At 37.0% G+C, this 25443-nt stretch overlaps 1 long non-coding RNA gene across 1 annotated transcript in view; it reads right to left on the bottom strand.

Moving 5' to 3' along the window:
• Nucleotides 1-2970, bottom strand: part of LOC111543941 — an 8037-nt gene extending 5067 nt beyond the window's left edge. Inside the window, exon 1 of the long non-coding RNA XR_002731993.2 lies at nucleotides 2908-2970. This is a non-coding gene — a long non-coding RNA (uncharacterized LOC111543941). The remainder of the gene's footprint in view (nucleotides 1-2907) is intronic.
• Between the last annotated feature and the right edge of the window lie 22473 nt (nucleotides 2971-25443).

Below are 25443 nucleotides of genomic sequence, written 5' to 3'. Positions count from 1 at the left end.
TTTTGAGACGGAGTCTCGCTCTGTTGCCCAGGCTGGAGTGCAGTGGCGCGATCTGGACTCACTGCAAGCTCCGCCTCCTGGGTTCAGGCCATTCTCCTGCCTCAGCCTCCTGATTAGCTGGGACTACAGGCGCCCACCACCAGGCCCGGCTATTCTTTTTGTATGTTTTTTCAGTAGAAACGGTGTTTCACTGTGTTAGCCAGGATGGTCTCGATCTCCTGACCTCGTGATCTGCCTGCCTCGGCCTCCCAAAGTGCTGGGATTACAGGTGTGAGCCACCGCGCCCGGCCTATAAATGCATTTTCATTATGAAATCTGGAAAACAAAACAGGGGAAAGGAGAGAAAGAGGAAAAGAAGCAAGGATGGGAGGGAAGGAGGGAGGGAGGGAGGGAAGGAAGGGAGCAAGGGGGTAAAGAAGGAAAGGAGGGAGGAAACTTATAATTTTCCCAAAAAAAATTATTAACATTTCTTTGTGAGGCCAAGGTGGGTGGATCACCTAAGGTTGGGAGTTCAAGACCAGCCTGACCAATATGGTGAAACCCCGTTACTACTAAAATACAAAAAATTAGCCGGTCATGGTGGTGTGTACCTGTAGTCCCAGCTACTTGGGAGGCTGACACAGGTGAATCGCTTGAACCTGGGAGGTGGAGGTTGCAATGAGCTGACATCGTGCTACTGCACTCCAGCCTGGCAACAGAACAAGACTCCATCTCAAAAAAAAAAAAAAGAAAGAAAATTACTAACATTTTTGGTGAGGTGCCTTCTAGTCTTTTCTCCCCTCTTTGTGTAGTATTTGTTGAAGTTGCGGTTATACTGATGGAACTATTTTGCAGTCTACTTTATTATCCACTCTTTCAGTTCCTGTGGTACAGTTATCCATGGTCAATCTCAGCCCAAAAATCTTAAACAGAAAATTACAAAAATAAACAATTCAATAGTTTTAAATTGCACTCCATTCTGAGTAGCATAATAAAGTCTTGGCCCATCCTGCTGTGTCCCACTCAGGATGTGAATCATCCTTTTGTCCAGTGTATCCACACTGCAGATGCTACACACCTGATAGGTCAATAGCAGCCTAACATGTCACAATGCCTACTCCATTCACTTTATCTCATGATGTAGGCATTCTATTTCACATCATCACAAGGAAGGGTGAGCATAGTATAAGAAGATATTTTGACAGAGAATGATCGAATTCACATAACTTTTATTACAGTATATTGTTATTATGATTGTTCTATTTTGTTATTATTGTTAATTCCCTAGTGTGCCTATGTTATAAATTAAACTTTATCATAGGTATGTATGTGTATGGAAAAAAAAGAAAACAAATATATAGGGTTTGGTGCTATCTACAGTTTTACATTTCCACTCGGGGTCTTGGAACAAGACCCCCACAGATAAAGGGAGACTAGTTTATAAGCAAGTATTTTTTTCTAGGTGATTACTAATTTTTTTCAAACATCATTTTAAGTTACTATACAATATTTCACTGAATAAATGTATAATGGTTTACTTAATTCTTGCTTTCCTATTAAATATATGCTTAAGCATCAGAATATACTAAGCAAAATCTCAACTACTGGGCTGGATAGATAAGGAAAAGATGTTGCAGCCTCCCAAGTAGCTGGGATTACAGGCATGAGCCACCAGGCCTGGCTAACTGTTGTATTTTGAGTAGAGACAGGGTTTCTCCATGTTGGTCAGGCTGGTCTTGAACTCCCAACCACAGGTAACCCGCCCGCCTCGGCCTCCCTGCATATTTGTTCCTATTAATCATGGTTTGAGTAGTGTAAAACTCTCTAATTTGTTTAGATTTGGTCAGAAACCATGTTTGTCAGTGGTACAGTAACAGAGCATGCTTTTAGTGAGCCTAGATAGTAGTGTGTTTTGAGGTACAGGGCAAGAGAGATGCAGATCTTCATAAGAAGATCACCCTTGTACTGAACAAAAAGTTGAATGAATAAATGAACTCTCTATAGTTAATTGCTGGAATTTGTTACCTAAAATTGAATAACTTGGCAGAAACTCTATAAAAAAAGGTTTGCTTATGCCTTTGTGTGTTTTCCTATAGAGGGACCACAGCCTTTGTTACGTTCTCAATTGGTCTGTGACCAATCAAAATGTATGGAGCTATTAAATACAGAAAGACTTCAACATATATCCAAAAAATTTAAGAAGTTTTCATGTGTGATGTATCTATCTTATATTGTCTTATCTTCCTTTTATGTGAAATTAAAGCTGATTCCTTTATTTACCTGTTTTTAAAATGTTTTACATTTTTCAAATGTAAAATCAGGTAAATAAACACCTAGAATTTAACCCATTGGCTCTCACTGTTGTTTTTCTTGGTCAGGCACATGTGACAGATGAATTTTTAAGTAACACATTAATTGGGCTTCTATGAATGGTCCAGCAGGTTGTGCCTTCCCCAGTAGTTAATAATTCTTGGCCTAAGGGAGATAGGGGCTACAATCCTTGCCATGCTCTGAGGACAATGGCATGAACACTGATCTTGGATTATATCCCTTGGAAAGACAAAATGTTCTTTTTTAATTCATGAAAAGATATAATTTTGCCAAAGAAAATTACTAACATTTCTTTGGGAGGCCAAGGTGGATGGATCACCTAAGGTCGAGAGTTCGGGACCAGCCTGACCAACATGGTGAAACCCCATCTCTACTAAAATACAAAAAATTAGCAGGTCATGGTGGCACAAAACTGTAATCCCTGCTACTTGGGAGGCTGACACAGGAGAATCGCTTGAAACTAGGAGGTGGAGGTTGCAATGAGCTGACATTGTGCCACTGCACAATAAGACAAGACAAGGCTCATGCCAATCATGCGTATGCACAAAGGATAAACTTCTATTTACATGCCACTCCCAGCTCCAGATGTAAATTTACCTTTATCACACTCAAGAATGTGAGCAATGGTCCTATTTGTAATCTCATTATAAGAATCGTGCTTTATTATATTTAGTGACAAAAAAGATTGTCATTTCTGACTTACCTCATAGTACACTAATGTGCAACGTCATTGTGAGAAGAAAAAATTTTGATCACTACATTTTGGAAGTTGTTTTTCTATTTATTTTTAATCTCACCTATTCCCAAAAGTTCTAACGTGGTATACATACTTATATATAATAAAACAAGATAAACTAACACGCTACCATAAGATTTTAAATGAATGAGGAAAGGGTAAGATAACATCAGAAATGAAATTGAAGACAAACTATATATTGTAAGATGAGCTCCACTGGCTAGATCTTGGTCATAAAGTGAGACTAAGTTTTGCAAGATACAGCTTAAAGAGTCAAAAAATGACACACTTTTTTTTTTGCCCCCGAGACGGAGTTTTGCTCCTGTCACCCAGAGTGGAGTACAACGGCTCAATCTCGACTCACTGCAACCTCCGCCTCCAGGTTCAAGCAATTCTCGTGCCTCAGCCTCCTGAATAGCTGGAAATACAGACATGCACCAGCACGCTTGGCTAATTTTTGTATTTTTAGTGGAGATGGGGTTTCTCCATGTAGGTTAGACTGGTCTCAAACTCCCAAACTCAGGTGATCCGCCCACTTTGGCCTCCCAAAGTGCTGGGATTGCAGGTGTGAGCCACCACGCCCACCCAAAATGACACACTTTTAAGTGGAATATCCATGTCTAAAGCCACTAGCTCCTGATATAAAATGGTAATGTCCATGTCTACTTATTTTATCCTTAATACAAAGTCAGCCATTTGTTCACAGTGGAAGCACAACTTCCTCATACTATGACCAGACAGAAATTTATCCAATGGGTCCTCAAGAGACAACACTATGATACAGAAATATACTAAATGGAACCCTTGGCTTCATAAGTCTTTATCTCCTAATTTCTACTATACAGACTGTTGAATTCACACTACAATTACAATCTTAAAAAATGTATTTTAAGAGAGATTAGAATAACACAGTTTGGGTATATAGACTTTTACAAGCCCATGTTAATCAGAGGGAGATTATAGTGTATTTAAATGCGGGGTTGCAAAGTGCTCATCTGCTTTCAGGAATTGACCTACAGAAGTATTTTGCAGAGCTGAGGGATGACAGTCCCCTAGATAAGTACTTGCTCTCCAGCATGCCACAGGTCACATAATTGCCTTAATTCAATTTTGTTATTTTCTTGGTCTCTCTAGTCCTTTAAGATTATAATCCCCAATCTAGAGGGGTGTGTATCCTGCCTCTCTTTCAAGGAATCCTCCATAAATACCCTGTCTCATTTCAGCTCTTTTTGTGAACATTTTGGAGAAGTGACTTCAGAATAATGTCCTCTGAGAAGTGCCTTGAATGTAGCTATTGTATATTGCTGTTGAGTAGTGATTATACAGAAAAGTAGGCAGGGATATGATCAGCATCAATTTGCGAAGGCTAAAATAGTCCATCCTACTGCTTCATGGAAGTGGATCAAGGGAAGGCAAGGATTGGATAATGGAAGGCACTTTACTTCCTATTGGGCCTTTCCTAATTTGGGAGAATATAACTAACTGAGTGTCTGAAGATGGCATGTTTATTCTTTCTAGTCTCAACAGCTGGGCAATTTACATATGCTGTTTATATGGGCATAAAAATCACAACTATAAACTGATACTTAATCCTCAAAGGAAACCATTTCATTCATATTATCCCAGTAGTATTAATGTAAAAATATTATGTAAACACAATCGTTTTTAGCTCATGTATAATTTCTGATTATGAGTTCATCAGGCAAAGTAAGTACAAAAATAGAATTTTATAACAAAAAGAATTTTATAATAAAAAGTATAATAGTGATTAATACTAAAATAATCATACTAATATCCAGCAGCTCCTGATACAGAAGAGTAGCCTATGAATGCACCAAATCCTACTGCTTTTTTATCCATTAAATAAACACAGGGATTAACTGACATGAAAAAGTAGGAAATAGTGTAATTACACAATTAAGTGGCTGCATACATCAAAACTATATATTATGTATACTGGGAAAATTGCATTTAAATTTGTCAAAATACATATTTTAGGGTTACTCAATGAGATGTACATTATTAAAATTGTAATCCCCATACTCCTCAATAGCATTCATTTTTGCCTTTCCTGTTCTCTATTTACTCATAGGTCCTATCATTATCTAATATACTATGTATTTTACTTATTTCTCTTATTTTTACTGAGTCCATCACTAAATTTTAAATTCCATCAGGACAAGAATTCTTTTCCTACTATGTTGAGCCAGAGATTGTATATCTCCAGCATGTATAAATGTTCCTACCACTTAGTAAGTACTCAGTAAATATCTGCAAATCATTTACTGTTGATTTTCCTTAAAATGTATAACAGTTACAAATAATAGGGACATTAGAGGTTTTCCAGCGGAAGATGTTATTGTTGATATTGCTTTTCTTTTGAGATTTTTGTACCAACAATCCTAGCCCTTTCGCTTTTGTCTACAATCATTTCAATACATTTTTTATCTGTGGCAATTATCACTAGACCAACCAACAACAAAAAAAAAACCGATGCTTTTAGTGAAGGGAGTTCTGAAAAGATGATTCAGTAATGATCAACACTTTTGGGGAAAAACAAAATGTCTGATTGTTTATTACTGAAGGGCATGTCGACCAAATAAATCTTACAGAATGATGTCATGTATATGTTACTGGATGTCCTTGTAGTCAGTGAGAGCACCCATCTCTTTCTGTCACTTAGGATGATTAAAAAATTGGGATGACAGAATCTCAGAATCTAAGCTATTTTTTTCAATATGACAATTTATTTGCATAATATATATGCTATTGAAATGTCCAGATTCATCTGCTGTTCATGAGAAGTCATAATGCCAACAATGAAAAGAGAGAGAAACAGCTGGTAGGAAAGACTAGCAGTCTGTTTAGTGCGTTAAGTCAGGTCTGAGTGATATCATGTAACATACATGTCCCAAAAGCACATTTTGGCCATTGACGGTTATCCTAAACCACAGTAAAAATTCAACACAGATTCCAACTGTTTGAGCCATCAAGGAATTTCTTTTTAAAACAGGTTCTCATGTGACCATGAGTTTACCCATAGAAATAGAGCCTCTCAAACCAACCAAGGAGAATTTGAAATTTAAAGTATAACCAAACCAAAAATTAAGTTTGGCTTCAAAACAATATAAAAATCCTTACCTGCTAACTAGCATCTCCTTACTAGTTTTGCTCAGTGAAGTCAGTGTCAGTGGTAGCACTATTTATCAGAAGTCTTAGCATGAATTTAATTCTGAGCATGAATTTTTTATCCTTATAAAAAGACAGATATTCATAAAAAAGTGACAAGTAGAGTTGAAGTCAAAAGTTTATTAATAAAATATTTAATTTGATGGTAAGTCATTGCTTTTTCCTAATTAACTAAAATATTTCAAAATTAATTTTATCTTATTTTTTATTTGAAATATTCTTCACTTTTTATAATCTGTTGCTCAGAACATACAAAGCACACAAATTTCTTGATATGCCTTGACATATCAAGTCAGTGTGACATAGAAATTAGACAGGTCTAAGTTTGAATACTAGCTTTGTCACTCATTAGCACTGTTACCTGGACCAAGCTACACAACCCTTCTAAGCTCCAGTGCCCTCATCTATAAATGGAGTTAATAATGTTATCAAATTTGGAGTTGATATAAGGTCTAACTGAAATCCTTTGCACCATGTTTAGTACATTATAAAAGGATGATAAATATTAGCTGTTATTGGTAGATACCAATATCAAATATTATTAATTTTTCATACTTGGTCATATTTTGAAATAACCTAAATCCAAATGGTTACATTTTAGACTTCATATAAAAGCAGGGAACAGCTGGGTAAGCTCTAAAAGCTGTGGTGTAGGTGTGTGATTGCTAGTCTATCATAAACTATTCAGAGTTGATGTTCTTGGCAACCACTGGGGCAAGCTGCCTCTAAGGCAAGTTCAGCTTTCTGGGTCTATTTCTTAAGAGCTCTAAAGAGCTCTTAAGGCAAAAATCCCTACTGCACAATATTCTTCTGGCTGCTTGGAAGGCCAACTTTTTGATTGGCCTGGTTCCATGACATGCCTAAACTCAATGACATCCATCTCCAAGGCTACTTCAGCAGCAAACCTCTGGGAGGTCTCTAACTCAACCATCTCTTCATCCAGAAGTGCTATACCTCTCAGATTGCAAGCTTACAATCTACTCTCCTGCCACAGGTACCTTAGCTTCCTCATTTGGGATTTCATCCATCACTCCTATGAATATTCTCCTCAGTGTCATTATTCCTTCTCATAAAGTAAAGAACCACTCCCCCTAGGTTTTCAACACCACTGGGGGAAAAATAAATATATAAAATAAAACAAAATTGGATCTCTAGCCCCAAGCATTCTGTTGAGCTCTAGCCTTACCTTTTCATATGCCTACTGGTATCTCAAATACAACATATCCAAATAAAAAGCCACCATTTTTTCTAAAAAGACATTCCTTTCATCTTACTTATTTCTCTAACTTTGTAAATAGAAATGTCTGCCCTATATATTTAACATACTTTTTGTGTATCTGAAAAAGAAAAAAAAATCCTAGTTACCTGGTCAAACATTCATTTCACTAAACATACTTATTGATAATAAGTCACTTTCTCATAATAGAAAGAGATGAATTTTTAAAATTAATGATATTCACTGCCTAGTTAACTAAAAGATATCAATACAGGATCTGCTCAAGTACTGTCTAATAATAAAAACTGTAACTGTTCACTTCCTTGTTGACAAATCTGACTTTCCATAATGGCGGTTTATTTCATACCTCAGCATCAAAGACATTAATTAAACTACAAAAGTAATCCACTTGAGATAATTATTGAATTGTTTTAATGATTTAAGTTTACTAACTATAAATTTACTAATTTATAAGTCTGTAACAACTTGTGTTATACAGAACTGTATCTTCAAATATTCCTGTGACTTTGTTTGATACTATTTACTCTTTTAGGATAAGAAAATGTATAGAGAAAGCTTACAATGTCTAAGTATTTATTGGGCCAACTTCACAACACAGATCAACATTCCTCTTTTCAAGTACAGTCACTACTGTGCTATCAGAAAATGCTTCTGACAGATTGCATGACCACTCTGGGAGCTGTACTGTTCTGTTAGCTATTACTGATAAAATGGGCATTTTACATATGTCTAAGGTTATACTAGAAATTATATTTGAAAGGTTGGAAGTCATATTTGGCTGAGTTTTATATCAAATGTAATTTACATCAAACACAGTCTTGGCTAAGAATTATTTCATAAACATGCAGCAACTATATTGTAGTAGTTAAAAACACACCCTACAAATGACCTGTCTTGATTTAAATTTGGAGTCAGCTATATGCCATATAAGTTACCTTGAGCAAATTACTGAACCTTTCCATGCCTCAGTTTTCCCAATTATAAAATGGCAATGAAAAAATACCTGCCTCCTTGATTTTTTACAAGGATTAAATATGTATCAATTCATGTAAAGGATTAATGTATGACTCACAGTAAAGATTCACTAAGCCCTGACTATTATTTTTTGAGGAAGGGCAATGTTGATAAGTAAAATTAATTTAAGGAAGAAGAGAGTAATAAATACTCCTTGATGGCTGTGGTGGCCCATCTGGAGCAGCCACTGAGAAGACACTGGCTGCAGTAGGGGAGGTGCTGCCAGGGTTGCACACTATACAGACCTGGCAGGAACTAGGAACAGGTAGGAGCCCTGCCTTCCTCATTCTGAGTTTGCAGGGCAGGAACCCCACCCTTCCAGGTGCAGTTGCAGCTCTTCAGCTGTAGCTGTGGGTCTGAGCATCTGCACTCCTGGCCCAGAAGCCCCCCTGCCCCCACAGGCTCAAAAGTGCCTGTTCCCTCTGTCTGGCAGCTCCCCACTCCCAGCACCTGCTCTGATTTCAGAGCAAAGTTGAGGCCAAGCCCAGGTGCTGCTGTGTTTGCCCCAGCTGGGCATGCACATGCTTGGGGAGCTGCTAACACATCAGCCCCCTGCTGCCTCAGCCCCCTCCAGTCTTTGGGTGATGCTAAGCACAGGAGAGAGGCCGAGGGGGCACTAGCGGCAGCTTGGTGCAGGCCTGAAGGCATCCTCCGACACAAACAGCCTGGGCACCCTGGATGACATGTTAAATGGCAGCAGGAGGCAGACAGGCTCCTGGGCAGAAAGGGTCAGGTGCCTGGTGAAACCCCACCTTCAAGCCAGGGACTGTCTGAAGCCTCATAGTTTGACTGTCAGTTCCAGATGGAGTCCATGACCTACAGTGAGAATTCATGGTGCTTTTTCCAGGCTGCCCATGGCCACCCAGGAACCAATCAGCATATACTTCCTTCCCTCTGAAGTCCATAAAATCCCCAGACTCAGCCAGACTCAGGAAGATGATGGGATGACCTACCTGTAGATAGGTGCTACTGGACTCCTCTCCACTGAGGACTGCACACTCGTCGGAACAACCTGCCTGTCAAAAGGAGCTACCTACTTCAGGTCTCTTGAGATCTGTACTGTCGCTCAATAAAGCACTTCTTCACCTTGTTCACCCTCCAGTTTTCTGCATACCTTGTTCTTCCTGGATGTGGGACAAGAACTTGGGACCTGCCAAATGGTGCAACTGAAAGAGCTGTAACACAAACAGGGCTGACACACACCTCCTTTGCTCACCACATTGCAGGTGATGAGAAGGAAAAAAGAGCTGCAGCCCTTTGGGAATCTCAGGCCTAGGTGCTCCCTGAGCCAGGGCTCTGACCCCTCTTTGGCGCTCTGAAGTTTCTGGTGTCTCCAAGCTCCTGGGTGCCACTGTGTCTAGAGGCAGGTGCCCACAGCTGAAGCCGCTTGCCATGCATCTGATTAAGCCACATGCTTACACAGAGCCAGTGTCTGTGCTGGTGCCTGGAGCTGCCCACCCCACCACAGTGACTAGTGTGCTTGGCTGTGTGCAGTGGCTGGACCTCACACTCACCTACTCACACATTTCTTGCCACTCCACCCCTGGCTTCAGTGTCTTCAGAGGCATGGGAACTGGGCTGGTAGTGCTAGCCAAATGCAGACTATCAGGCCAAGTGGGTAGAACAAGCCCTGTGGGCCCTAGCAAAACTCAGGCTAAGGCGCCACTGGCCACAGAGGTTTCCAGCTGGAAAAGTGATACCCTAAGGATCCTATAACATCATTAGGAATCCATCACACATCACATTTGAACTGCCTGTTTTACAAGTATTATCTCACATGATTTTCACAACAATCCTTTAGGAAATCCTAAGTCTATCCATTATGAAAGATCAAAGTTGAGACTTAGTGAGATCAAGTAACTTAGATAAGGATACAAAACTATCATACAAGTAGACAAGGTTTGGGCCTACCTCTCTGACTCTCTGACTTTCCATCGCACTTCTTAATAGCCAATTTTCCCTTGTAAAAAAAATTATTGGCCGGGTGCAGTGGCTCATGCCTGTAATCTCAGCACTGGGAGGCCAAGGTGGGCTGATCACCTGAGGTCAGGAGTTCTAGACTAGCCTGGCCAACACTGCAAAATCCCATCTCTGCTAAAAATATAAAAATTAGCTGGGTGTGGTGATGGGTGCCTGTAATCCCAGCTACTCAGGAGGGTGAGGCAGGAAGGATCGCTGGAACCCAGGAGGTGGAGGCTTCCATGAGCCAAGATCACACCACTATACTCCAGCCTGAGTGACAGAGCCAGACTCCATCTCAAAAAATAAAATAAAATAAAGATAAATAAAAAATTTAAAAAAAATTGATTGCCTATTTTTTAGAATCCTAGAATTTTTAAGTTGGAATAAACCCTAGATGTGATCTGGTCAAGATCACCATTTTAAAAAACTGAAAGAGACTGAAGTTGAGAATTTAAGTGACTTGTCAGATTCCCTGTAACTATCCTTGTATTTTTCTTCAATACAAACCTATCAATACATTTTAAATGCTAAAATTATCCTATTCTAATATTAAAAACACTCCCTTGGCCATTATCCCCATTAGACAGCAAGTTGATGAATGTGTATTTAGGCCAAGATAATTGGGAAATAAAATCTGCCAGCCACTAGAGAAAGTGTGAGTCAAGTTCTGAGACTAAGATAAAAAGAATAGCTTTGTTGGTGACTTAGAGTCCAAAGTGGGAGTTAAGTTTTGCTTGGAGAGGAAATGAAGAGAGAGAAAAAGGTAGTGTTTATGTGTGAAAGGAACTGAAAGATTTTTCACACCTTCTTTTAAAGTAATTATAATCTCTTCTATTTCCTGTCTCTTCACGGTCTTCCTTTTCCTCCAGCTCCTTCTTTTCCCTAGTGTGATACATGTGAGCTAAGTTTTTTTTTTTTTAATTAGCTGGGAGGGGAAAAACTAGACAGCCTGGGTAAGTCTTCTTTTGCCACGTCCTTTCTCTCTTCTCTGTCAAGAAATTTGAATATTCAATATCTCCTCTTGCTCATATCCCTTAAATTTCTTAACCGATGGCAATTTCTGCCTCTCCCCCATCCCCATCAGCTGAGACAGATCTTGCTCTGAAATTCAACAATAATTTCACATTTCTTACTTGGTTTCATGTCCCTCCTGCAAATTTTACCACTGACCCCCCTCTTTTATTATATATATTTTCTTTTTGTTTCTGTGTTATAATTTTATCTTGCTTGTCTGTCCCTGTTCTCTAATTTTTGATCTCAGTATTCTTTTCACATCTAGTTGGATTCTTCAAGGCTTCTTTTTCTGACTTCTACTCCCAGTCTGCATGCCTAACTTCAATGATCTTTCGTTTCCTTTTCTTCAACTTTTTACTTTCTCTACTTTTCCATTCTCAGTTCTCACCATCCCCACGTGAACTCTAGGCTCTAGCCATAGTTGTTCTCCAATACCTACTGTTCCTTCAGGACTGCATGTCTTTGTTCATGTTCTTTCTTTCATTCGGATGGCCCCTTTCATTTTTGGCTTCCTGATAAATAGCTTAAAATCACTTTAACTGAGTGGCTCAGATAGTCATCTGCTGCTGCTTTTGTGCTCTTGTGAGTCTCTGCATCACCTACCATATTCTTTTGTAATGGACTTCTCTTCCAGCAGCGTGTGTGCTTCACAGGCACCTCCTTGAAACTGATCATTCATCTTCATAGCACATGTAACTGTCACGGTAACCTAGATTTCAGGGGATCCTTTCACAATTAGGTTTTGTTCAGTGAACAAATTTGGAGTTATGGAGCAAACAGCAGACAGTGGTATTTTGAGAGGCAACAGAGAACAGAACTGAGGCCAAAGTTGTTGGCAAAGGGTCTCAAAGAGATCAGAGAACTTTGGAGTATGAAGAATTCAGATTTGGTAGCAAAACTGAAGTCAGAAGTCTCCTTCAGCCCAGGTTATGACACCATTATGTTCTTTCAAAATGATTTTAGCAGAGAAGGAAGTAGAAAATATCAGGATTTCTGGGGAATTCCCCTTTCCAAATACTATTTTAAAAATTTAAGAGCCTTCATAATGTTTTATGATTCATGAAACCTTTTAAGCAGGTTTCTATAACACAACTGATAACACACCATTAAAGGATTTTTACAAGAGGGCATGGAGAGGGCTGCCATGCAGCTACATACCCAGATGCTTCCAGAATGGGATGGATATATGTAATACCAACTAGGATAGTTTCCAAAACAATGACCTAGACTTGCTGTCGTAAATGTCACCTATACACTGACATGAATATACAAAAAAATTTATGTAATTAGTTACTCCAGATCTCTTAGCTAATTCACAAACATAGATCTCCTACAAGAGAGTAAAATAGTTAAGGAATAATAAAATTCAGTGAAGCTAACAATAATGAAACATTCTATTGGCTTTAAAAACACTGTAGAAACAATATAATAAGCAAGGCTCTCTTTTGAAAAATCTTATGAAGTAATATAGAAAATTAATTTCCTGTTCAAATCAATGATGTATCAATTTAAATGTAGTTGAATTCTATTTTGGAACTTGATTAAAGTGATCTTGAAAGGTTTCTAAATTAAATTTGTCTTTAAATCCCTAAATCAAAATTGTTCAAATCTAGTTTATTTTCATATTCCTTTCAAAATCACCAATGACTGGTGCCAATTACAAGATGGCCAGGGTCCTATGCATGAACCTTAAAACATGCAACAAAATTACTGTGATTGCCTATGTGGTAACACTTGCATTTGACAAGTGGCAAGCAGGGTGATTTTATTGATTTTGAACAGATTCTATTACTCAGTATATGAATACCAAATAAACACATGAACAATGCAGGTTATACAATGTACAACATAATTAGAAAAGACACTGCCTGTGCACAGATGGTCACACATATAAGAGAAATGCATCTAAAAATGTTGCCGTACTTCAGAAGGCATTTATCCACTTGTGAGAACAAAGATTGTGCCGTACTTCAGAAGGCATTTATCCACTTGTGAGAACAAAGAGAACAAAGAAACTACACATTTAACAACAACAACAACAACAACAAAAACTATGAAGCCTGGGTGGAAATTTGAGAAGGAGTTCAATGGACTAAATACAACTTTATAACAACGATCCCTGTTTGAAAGTGGAATAGTCATCTTTTTAACTTTTTTTTTTTTTTTTTTTTTTTTTTTGAGGCGGAGTCTCTCTCTGTTGCCAGGCTGGAGAGAAATGGCACAATCTCGGCTGACTACAACCTCTGCCTCCCAGGTTCAAGCGATTCCCTTGCCTTAGCCTCTCGAGTATCTGGGACTACATGCATGCACCACCATGCCCGGCTAATTTTTTTTTTATTATTATACTTTAAGTTCTGGGATACATGTGCAGAATGTGCAGGTTTGTTACATAGGTAGACATGTGCCATAATTATTTGCTGCACCTATCCACTTGTCATCTATATTAGGTATTTCTCCTAATGCTATCCCTCCCCTAATCCCCCACCTACTGACAGGCCCCAATGTGTGAAGTTCCCCTCACTGTGTCCATGTGTTCTCATTGTTCAATTTATACTTCTGAGTGAGAACATGTGGTGTTTCATTTTCTTTTCCTGTGTTAGTTTGCTGAGAATGATGGATTCCAGCTTCATCAATGTCCCTGTGAAGGACACGAACTCATCCTTTTTTATGGCTGCATAGTCTGCCATGGTGTGTGTATGGGCCACATTTTCTTTATCCATTTTATCACTGATGGACATTTGGGTAGGTTCCAAGTCTTTGCTATTGTGAATAGTGCTGCAATAAATATACGTGTGTGTGTGTGTCTCTATAGAATGATTTGCAATCATTTGAGTAAATACCCAGTAATGGGATTGCTGGGTCAAATGGTATTTCTGGTTCTAGATCATTGGTGGATTGCCACACTGTCTTCCACAATGGTTAAACTAATTTACACTCCCACCAACCGTGTAAAAGTGTTCCTATTTCTCCACATCCTCTCCAGCATCTGTTGTTTTCTGACTTTTTAATGATTGCCATTCTAATTGGTGTAAGATGGTATCTCATTGTGGTTGTGATTTGCATTTCTCTAATGACTAGTGATGATGAGCTTTTTTTCATGTTTGTTGGCCACATAAATGTCTTCTTTTGAGAAGTGTCTGTTCATATCCTTTGCTCACTTTTTTATGGGGTTGTTTGTTTTTTTCTTGTAAATTTGTTTAAGTTCCTTGTAGGTTCTGGATATTACCCTTTGTCAGATGGATAGATTGCAAAAATTTTCTTCCATTCTGTAGGTTGCCTGTTCACTCGGAATAGTCATGTTTTAAACATTTTCCATGATAACAGAATTTAAGCAATGTTGATTAAATATAAATAGTGTTGGGAGATAACAGCTGAACTGTGTAGCAGTTTGAAATAGATGATCTTTAAAATACTACTGGCTGGGCACGATGGCTCACGCTTGTAATCCAAGCACTTTAGGAGGCTGAAGTGGGCAGATCACTTGAGGTCACCAGCCTGGTCAACATGGTGAAACACCATCTCTGCTAAAAATATTTTAAAAATTAGCCAGACATGGTGGTGGGCACCTGGAATCCCAGCTACTCAGGAGGCTGAGGCAGGAAAATCGCTTGAACCCAGGAGGCAGAGGTTGCAGTGAGCCGAGATAGCACCACTACACTCCAGCCTGGGTGACAGAGTGAGACTCCATCTCAAAAAATAAAAATTAATTAATTAATTAATAAAATAAAATAAGATGCTGCAGAATGGTCTTAGATCTCTCCTCTTTCAGCGAGAGACAATGGAATTTCTGAAGTGGAGAGACAGCAGAAATAGGGTGGGGTTTCCATTGCTTTAAAGTGGTCAGGAATTACCTCACATTAATTTCTATTTTCTCGAAATTCAGTTTTCTGTGCAAAATGCTATCACTCAAAACTTATGATGGTCCTGCCTTCTAGTATGCATAATTGCCTGACTCACACTTGAGCTTGACAAAAGTTTTGAAACACTGTGGCCCAAAGCTTTGATTTTCTACCTTCTTCCCCCTCTTTGTACGCTGTGTGTTGTCCCAGACTGACACTAAAGCCTACCCCGTAAGTCAACACTGAAAAAAATCACATATGAAGCCTCATATGACTGATAATTTTTTATTAATTTATACCAAGAATTTCCTCTAAAATGGAGTTCATTTTCAATGCAACTTCTTCACAATGATGGCTTTGACGTTCTTACTGACAGCTAGACTAATATTAAAAACAAGGTTACAGATGCCTTTTCAAACTCTTCAACTGCTACTAGTACAAGTGACACTAAACAATAGCCAAAATCAACAGTGAAGGCTTAGAGATGCTAACGCAGCTGAGCATTCTACTTTGAAATTCACATGTATGGCAGGAAAGTCTGTCTCCAAAGCAAACTTGCATGCTGCTCTGTGGTTCTCCAGAACTCAATCTTCCCATTCCTACACCACTTAGGACAGTGGTACCAAGGCCAAGATATTGCCTCAGCATAAAAATGATCTCCACCTGGATGTGAAACTAAAATCCTGACAATTGAAAAATTATTTGGAAGTTTTTACATGGCTACTGAGTGATTGTAAAAACACTATTTGCTTTATACACATGGATATTTCCTGCCATATCTGGATTTAATATTAGTTCAAAATGAGATTTAAAATATCAAGCATATTCTACACCAGAGACATTCTGGTGCTCACAATGTTCAACAGTCTCAAATAGTCAAATCACCATTGAAAAGATTCCAATTCCCTCAGATTTATAACTGATCCTAGAAAGAAAACACATATGTATTAATATACAAAGAGGATACTTTAATTCCACTCTTTGGGTACCTGCTGCAAGCAGAAACTCAGCGCATATTGAATCACAACTTTAACCAAAAGTTATGATACAGATCTTCAGAATACAGAAACCAGCAATAAGGGGCAGATCAACTACTTTACCAGGAAAAAGTCATTAGTTCTTTTGGAATCAAACTGGGGTATGATCCAGAAATATTAAAAAAAAAAAAAATCAGACTTTCTTCACCAATGAGCAACTTTATTTTACACTTGCACATTTGTTAGTAGAGTGCTGAATACTCACACCATGGTGGTCAATATTTGTTCCACCGAACAAACATAACAGGTAGGTATATCAATGACATTTAATCCATTTAGTGCACACTTCTCAGGTTAACTTCAGCTACCTTGGGTGGTGACAATTATTTGATAAGTTATCTAGGCATCGGAGGACAATATTTGAAGCTTTACATGTATTTCAATTAACATCGTTTCATTATCAGATAAAGTTCAATTTATAGTTTCCTGGAATCTCAGGCCTACTGGCCCTACATAAATCAGTCAGAAAGACCTGAGATTGACTACCAGCTCCACCTTTTAGCCATGTGAATTTAGGAAAGTTTTGTAACACTTCTGTACCCCATTTTCCCTTTTACATCTTTTTGCTTTTTGTAAAGAGCTAAATAATATTGGTAAAGCAACTACTATAGTTCTAGCACACAGGTAACTCTTGATAAATAACAGTTATGAAAAATCTCTGTAATAATCAAAAATATAAAGTAAAAACAATAAAACATTGTTCTGTCTATTAAACTTAGAAAAAATTAATAATCAATATAGGGATTAAAGATGTTATGAGGAAGCATTCTCATAGACTGGCGTGTCAGGATGCAGTGGGACTGCGCTGTCAAATGTGGCAGCTACTAGCCACAAGTGGCAACTGGGCACTTGGAATGGAGGCCAGCCCACTGAGACATGTGATAGGTGTAAATACACATCATCTTTGGAAAAATAATTATGAAAAAATGAAAATGATTTCATTAACAATTTTGAGATTAAGAACATTTTGAAATGATGCTTTGTCTTAAATGAAAAATCCTAGCCTCTTAAATAAAAAACCTTAAATTCTCAAAGTTTTCAAATATTGCAAAATTATTTCACTTTTTTGCTATTGTATTCATTGTTCTTACTTTAAAGTTTGATTTTTTTCTCTCATTTATTTCCAAAAAATGAAGCAATTTTCCCCCCATCTCTAGCTCATTTGCCTAACTGTATTTTATATTTTAAATAGACCAATTTCTGCCTATAACAAAGACCATTTCGAAGACTTTTTTGAAAAAGTATTATAATAACACATATTTTATATCGCTCTTTGTATTATCGGCAATTTCTAGCTATTTAGGCTGCATATAACTGGTTAGTTACTTGGGTAATAAATGTGTGCATACAAAAATTATGTATTAAGCAACTTTTGTTTAATACATACAACTAATGTTAATTATGTATTAACAATTATTGTCATTCCTATGACAAGTTTGGTGTATGCAGTGATAAAAAGAAGACATGGGGTCCCTGTGCTTGTTTTCTTTGGCCAAACATGTTGTTGACTTTCTTGAGTGACAGATTATATATTTCATTTATTTACTCATAATTTATTAACCACCCACTTAAGGGCTAACATTGTACGTACGTACTAGACTGTACAATGAACAAAATAGTTTCTTTTTTTTGGCGTTTAAATTCTAGAGGGAAGACAATGCATAACCCAGTAAACAAATATGCATGTCAGGTGATAAGAAATCAAAACAGAAAAAAATATGTCCAGGTAAAAGGATAGAGAGTAATGAAAAGATTGATATCTTAAGTAGAATGGTCACAGGCCTCTCTGACGAAATGCCATTTATGCAGAATACAATGATAAAGCAAGACTCATAGGTACTCAAGAAAAAAACACTCTACTGGGAACAGCAGTGGCAAAGACACCAAGCCTGGAGTGTGCTTTGTGCATTTTGGATTATCAAGAAGTCCAAGGTAGTTGGAGCAAAGTAAGCAAGGAAAAGAGTCATGGGGTCAGATCATTTTGAAGTCTGTAGGATACAAAGAGAACTTCTACTTAATTCTGAGTGAAATGGCATCTTAGAGGGTTTTGATGAAAGTGAGACAAGATATGACTTGCATAAGGCTTTATAATGCATCAAACATTACACCAGGTGATTCACATATTCTATGCAATTTAATGTCTGAGGTTATAATAGTTCCACCTTCCTGTTGAGGAAACTAAATATCCAAGAAAATCAATAATTTGACCAAGATCACATAGCCAATATATCCCAGAGTTAGAATGCCAATCATATTTTTCTTACTTAAAATGTCCAAATCATCTCTGAAATTTGGCATCATAAAAGGTGAGCAAGGTGAAACTTTCAGGGAAAATATTATAAAAATTACTCAGTATGCATAGATATACCAGGAGAAGAATTAAGAATGTCAGTAGATATTTCTTTCAGTTTACAATGCTTGACATTAAAATTTGCACAATTACTAATTATGTGGCACCTGTAACAGATACTCAATATATCTTTAATGAATGAACAGGTGATATTGTAGAATTAGAGAGAAGAAGGCACATTTCAATGTGCAGAGACAGAAATATGAAGGTAATGTGGTAAACTAGTTTTGTCTAAATACTGTAGTACCACCCCTCCCACAGGCCCATTGCTACAGGAAAATTATACTTTCCCATAAAGTTATCTTCAGGCTTGACTATGTGACTAACTTTGGCTAATGAAATGTGAGTAGGAGAGACATGAAACATGTGCCTCCCCTGAGAAGAAGGTGTAAGAAACAATGTGCAGTCTCACAACTTCTCTCTTTCCATCTGTCATTATCTTGGCAAGCCCCAGTTAAGGATTATTCCTCAATTTGAGTCTCAGGATGAAAAAGACTTTCAGAGGATCCTCAAATATATATTTAACATGAGCAAGAAACAAAACTTTGTTTTGATGGGGTTGTTACTGTTATACCTAGCAAATGCCACCTAATAGAGGTAAAAGGTGAAAACTGAATAAATTGAAAATGGGAAAGTTTTCTTCTTATGGAAGTAGTAACTAAAACCTTATACTATGGGTGAGATAGGGGATTCTAGCAAGTTGAATGACTAAAAAGAGTCTGTTTAGCATAAAGATAAAATCTACTACATATAATTTTTAATGGCAAGGAACATTTCAATAAATAACCCAGCTGAAATATACCAACTAAATATAGGTGGATACAGATATTGTGTATCTCTGACTTACAAAGTACATTCATATTTTAGTTATCAAAAACTATTCACTTTCAAATAAGAAAATTAGAAATAATTTAGAATCTCATTTTCAAACCATGACTAAAATGCTCAATCTCAAAAGAAAGTCAACTAATAATCTTTATATAACCATTAGCCACAAAATATAGAGTTAAGAATATTTCTTTTGTATATGACATTGCAGGCTCATAAACAACACAGTTCCTGAAGGAGCACGTCTTACTGACATCACTGAATATAACAAAAGAATGGCCGATATAATCTAGACATTTCCAAGCACCCCTTAATTCCCATGTTCAGAATAATGAATAGGACAACAAACTGGTAGAAAAATAAAAATACATCTCATTGAAAATAGGAGAAGGAATTAAAAATTTTTTAAAAGAAAAATTTTTCAGTTAAATCAGCATGATATTCATAAACTGCGAAAGCCATCTGAGCCATAGGCTAAAGCTTATTTGTGCCTATGATTTTCAAATTTTTATAACTCCTATTTCTATAAGCGCTTGCTTTTAATAACAATAATAATAATAACATTAATAATGATACTTAAAAAAAAGGCACAGGCATTAAGAAACTACCTGGTAGTGGTCTTTGTATATATTACATCATACAGTCCTCATTCACCTCTAGGAGGATGATACTTTTATTATCTTTATTTTTTAAAGAGAACAAAATGAGTACAAAAAGATAAGTGTATCTTATCTTTGTGCCTAATAAGCAAAGTGTGAGGATTCAAAGGTTGATCTATTTCAAAGACCATGCAAAGTTAGTATTTTAGAACTTTTTCTATGCTTTCCTGCGGGATATTAAGATATTTAAAGTGACATCTTATGTTCAAACATTTCTTAAAACTATTTTGAATTTGACATTATTTTAACCATAGTCCCAGATACTTGGAAGGCTGAGGTGGTAGGATCGCTTGAGCCTGGCAGGTCGAGGCTGCAGTGAACTGTGTTCACGCCACTGCACTCCAGCCTGGGTGACAAAGCAAGACCCTGAAGAAGAAAAGAAAAAAGAAAAGAAAGAAAGAGAGAAAGAAAATAAATAAAAAGGAAAGAAAATAAAGGAAGAAAGAAAGAAAGAAAGAGAGGGAGGGAGGAAGGAAGGGAGGAAGGAAGGAAGGAAGGAAGGAAGGAAGGGAGAGAGGAAGGAAGGGAAGGAGGAAGGGAGGAAGTAAGGAAAAGGAAAGGAAAAGAAAGTAAAGGGAAGGGAAGGGAAGGGTATCCTATCAACTGTAAGCAGAGGGCTTTGTGCCCCATGGTATCCCCAGCACACAGTTGGCACAGAGTAGGTATGAATGAGCAAAGAGGTCAAAATATATATGGCCTCTATTAAATTAAAGTCATGTATTTCATTCATATCTTACAAGAGTCATATTAGAAAGCTATAAACTAGAAATTATTAATTGTGATTTAAGAGATCTGTGATCTGTATAAATTTCAGAAATAATCTTTTTTGACATTAAAAAACAGTAAGCATAAGTGGTTTCAGGAACAAATGAAAAGACTAGAAATATGAAGATGGTGAGATTCATATGTGTATGAAAAGGTCCACCTGTAGGCTGAGCTTCATAGCTAACTGAGAAAAGAAGGAAAATTAAATTATTTGGCTTTTGGATTTTTTTTAATACAGCAAAAATACTCTCCCTGATATTGATAAAAAATTATTCAGAATATCATATTTAAATATTTTGATAAAAGATTTTATATTCTTGCCAGCAATTATAAGTTCATTTTCTTCTTTCACTAATCATTACCTGACTATGCCCTTGGCTTTAGTATAAAACCAGGAGCAAAATAACAGTATTATAAGGAATATGACTCTGGCAACACTTCTATCCCAAGGCAGAGGAAAACAAAACCTGATAGAATCACTGGTCTCGTAAGAAATCCAGGCAAAGTTTCGCATAACTAGCTAAGCCATTGGAAGCACAGCCAAAAGGAACATTAACATCTTTGTAAGATTTTCACAAAGATTTACTAATACTATTCAACGGGGCTGCCATTCTTCCTGCTTTAGTAGCAGCAGGAAACACAAAATTGTATTAAGAAACATGTTTTCTGTAGCTGTCTAGGTTTTAATGGGTAAGAATGAGAAATTCAACTAAACCCAAATTCTGGGCTATATAGAAATAGAGAACTATAATTCTATGCTATGAATTGATAACATGAAAAGGGAAGACTAAGTAAAGTAGTCCTTTAGGAGCAATGAAAGTCACCATAATAAGCCAGTGTGGGGAAATGGTAATAGCGGTAGCTTGTATGGGAGTGTAGCTTGAAGAGGACTTTGAACTTTCACATATATTGTTATCCCTTTCCCATGTTAGCATACAAGGGAAATTAAGCCAATGAGTAATCCAATTAGTCTCTTCAACACTGGCTCCATGTGACTGGGGCTTTGGTATTCCCTAATCTCATGTCAATATCAGCTTGAGGAGGGTGGAGCACCTGAGAGTAAATGGCGAAAATCGGAGCTCTAAATGGATGAAGCCTGAAGAAAGATTTGCTCATTATTACATGAAATGATGCGGTGTTTGTGATTTCTTTGGAGAAGCTATTCAGAAATATGTATAAAATAACATCAGTGATATGCCTAATTAATAATTTAAAAGTATTAATTGTTTCTGAAACAAACTTGGGCATACCTAGCCTTTTTCCATATGACAAGACTTAAAATAACAATTCTGTGACATTTAATTGTACTAAAGGTGGCAGTCTGATTAATATGAAAAAATTTAAATCTTTCTTAGTGAACCATGAGCAGAATGACAAAACATCTTTCATTCAATATTTTTGAATATATTTCAACTTATTATTTCCTCAATAAGTACCAATAATCTTCATCTGTAAAACAATTTTGCATTAGAGAGGAATTTTTCTTACAGAGACATAAATAGTACCACATGATAAATGGTACCACTTCTGTGCCATTTCTTAAAAAGCAATGGTTTCAGTGCTGTAGAACAATAGCAATGGGCTTCCTTACTTCCCCCTCCTTTTTCTACTGACTGTGGCAAGAGATAAGAGAGAATACAACACCTCATTTTTAATGCTATCATCATTTTCAATATGATCTAACCAGTAAAAACTGCAAAATCAGCAGTAGATGTAGACCTAGGGATTGCCTTTAAAAAGAGAGATGGAGATGGAACACACATGTGCTGCATCCAAGAAGCTGTCATTAGATTTCAGGATGAAGTTTGCTTTTGGCTACTGCTAAGTTCAACAGTTGCTACTGCCCCACTTTTGACTGATTATCTACTTTAAAAGAAGTGATTTAGAGAATATTTTAAAAGGAACATTTACTGTGAAAAACATTGTCATAAATTTCAATTGAAAAAAAAATTTATTAGGTGCCTACAATGTGCAAGACAGAGTGCTCATGAGAATGGTCAGTAGTTTTCTTCACTGTTTAGATTCTAGACACTTAATAAATATGAATACATGGATTGATTTGGCAGGTCAAGGTTTGGAGGAATTCTTTTATACTTTCTACATGTTGTCAGTTTCTTGCTGCACAATTTTTACAGAAGATGGTCTGAAGTCTGAAAAACTTCCAAAATATGGATGAATTGAGCTTACAAAACCTAAATTATTCATGAAATATGACAGAAGGTTCACAGCTTAGAGGTTTAGTAGCACCTTCAGGTCATGGAGTTCCTGTTCAGTTTGACTGATAAAAAGTCTAAGACTATATCTTTGGCTTAGTGAGTTAGAGCTATACGGTAATGAACCCAGAATGCCCAAAGCCTGATCTTTAAGGGATCCTAAGCTGACAGTCTCACCAAAAAGGGATGTAACTTGTGCATTCAATTTTATTGGCACATAGTTGTATGTTTTGTGCATTCAATTTTAAGAGATGAGGAGGAGGAAGAGGAGCATGATACTCTGTCAGTCACTGTACTAAGTCGCTTGCCTTATTTAATTATTGTAAGAGCTCTATAAAGTAGACAATTAATATCTCATTTTACAGTTGAGGGAAAAAAGGATTAGTGAGGCTAAATAACCTGCCTAGACATATAAGTGGTAGGGCCAGGATTCAGACTCACATGGTCTGGATGTAAATCCTATACAGCAAGGAGTCAGTTCTGCAGAATTGCAGCAGTGAAAAGCCATTGGACTTGAGACTAGTATCTGTTCTGAATCCTCTGCATTCCAGCATTCCATTAAACTGAGTGATTTTTAGGTGTCTTTATCTGTTTTTACCTATAAACTAAGAAAAATTGATTCTTGGCTACTTTTGTTAATAGCCATGCCAACCCTGAACTTGTGGGCACTAGTACATTCAGGTAGTAGTTGTGTCCCTATAAAAGTGACACAAACATCCTGTCTATAGATTCCTTCAGAAAATGTCAAACAAATAGTTTCCTTCCCAGCTTCCATGCCAAAATGGAGTGTGTTTTATGTTTTACACCAAAGACAGGATCTGTGCCAAGTTTAAATTAAGAACAAAAGTCAAAGTAATGGTGCATCAGTTGTGGGTTTGGCAATGACAAGAAAAGATAGCCCCAAAGAAAACTCATACCTTTTATGGAAACCAAATATTGACCACAGTTGGCACACAGAAAAGTGCACAGACAAACAAAACTGCTGGATAAACAAATCAAAATTACATAGGAAGCTGACACCCATTCTTTACAGTGGAAAACCAAAGATAAAAATGAGTTACCAATTTTATATTCTTGGAAAGGAGAAATATTCACCCATCTGGTAATATGTTTTAAAAAAAATATCTCCCTGAAGATATCTAATATTTCCAATATTTTCTTAAATAACAAACCGAGAATAACTTCAATGTGTTAATGTCACAGAACAACTGAGTATAAGCTCAGTTATGAAAGAAAATAATTTCAATTGAACAATGTGTAAATTGCATTGTGTAATTTAAGAATACAAAATGTATGCTCGCATTGATACAATGCTTCTAGATTATAAAGGAACAATGTATGTATTAGTCCATTCTCACATTGTTAATAAAGATACACCCAAGACTGGTTAGTTTAAAAAGGAAAGAGGTTTAATTGACTCACAGTGTGACATGGCTAGGGGGGCCTCAGGAAATTTACCATCATGTTGGAAAGGGAAGCAAACACATCCTTCTTCACATGGTGGGAGGAAGAGGAGTGAGTAAAAGGGGGAAAAGCCCCTTATAAAACCATCAGATCTTGTGAGAATTCACTATCATGAGCACAGCATGAGGGTAACTGCCTCCATGATTCAATTACCTCCCACCAGATCTCTCCCAAATGTAGTTATGGGAACTACAGTTCAAATGAGATTTGGGTGGGGACATAGCCAAACCACATCAATGTGTATAGGTGGATATGCCTAGGCAGGGGTAGATATTGGATTTCAGGAGAAAAAGAAGTTCTTTCAAAGATAGTTCTATGCAAGGCTAGTATTTTTAAAGTAGAAAAGCTCATAAGAGTATAACCCATAAGTCAAATTTTGTGCCTTTTGTTATCCAGTGCACTTATGTTTACCCTGTCCTGACCAACACCAAACTCAACTTTCATATGCCTAAAGGATTCTAAAGAAATAGGACCAGTTCATTCAAACTAAGATCTATATGTTTGTGAAACTATATATAACAAAACCCTTTAGCCCAAGTCCATAAATAAATAAAAGAAAAAGAGAAAAAGAAAATTCTCACAGTTAGCTGTGAGACTGCAGGAATCTATAGCAAATAAGAATAAGTCATGTAGCCAGAGGCACCCTCATTTTCAATTCCACTGCTCAGTGAAATAAAAGAGGACACAAACAAATGGAAGAACATTCCATGCTCATGGATAGGAAGAATCAATATCGTGAAAATGGCCATACTACCCAAGGTAATCTATAGATTCAATGCCATCCCCATTAAGCTACCAATGACTTTCTTCACATAATTGGAAAAAA

This window comes from Piliocolobus tephrosceles, chromosome 10 (genome assembly GCF_002776525.5).
Source record: "Piliocolobus tephrosceles isolate RC106 chromosome 10, ASM277652v3, whole genome shotgun sequence".
Lineage (NCBI taxonomy): Eukaryota > Metazoa > Chordata > Mammalia > Primates > Cercopithecidae > Piliocolobus > Piliocolobus tephrosceles.
This window is presented reverse-complemented; position numbering and strand designations above follow the sequence as displayed.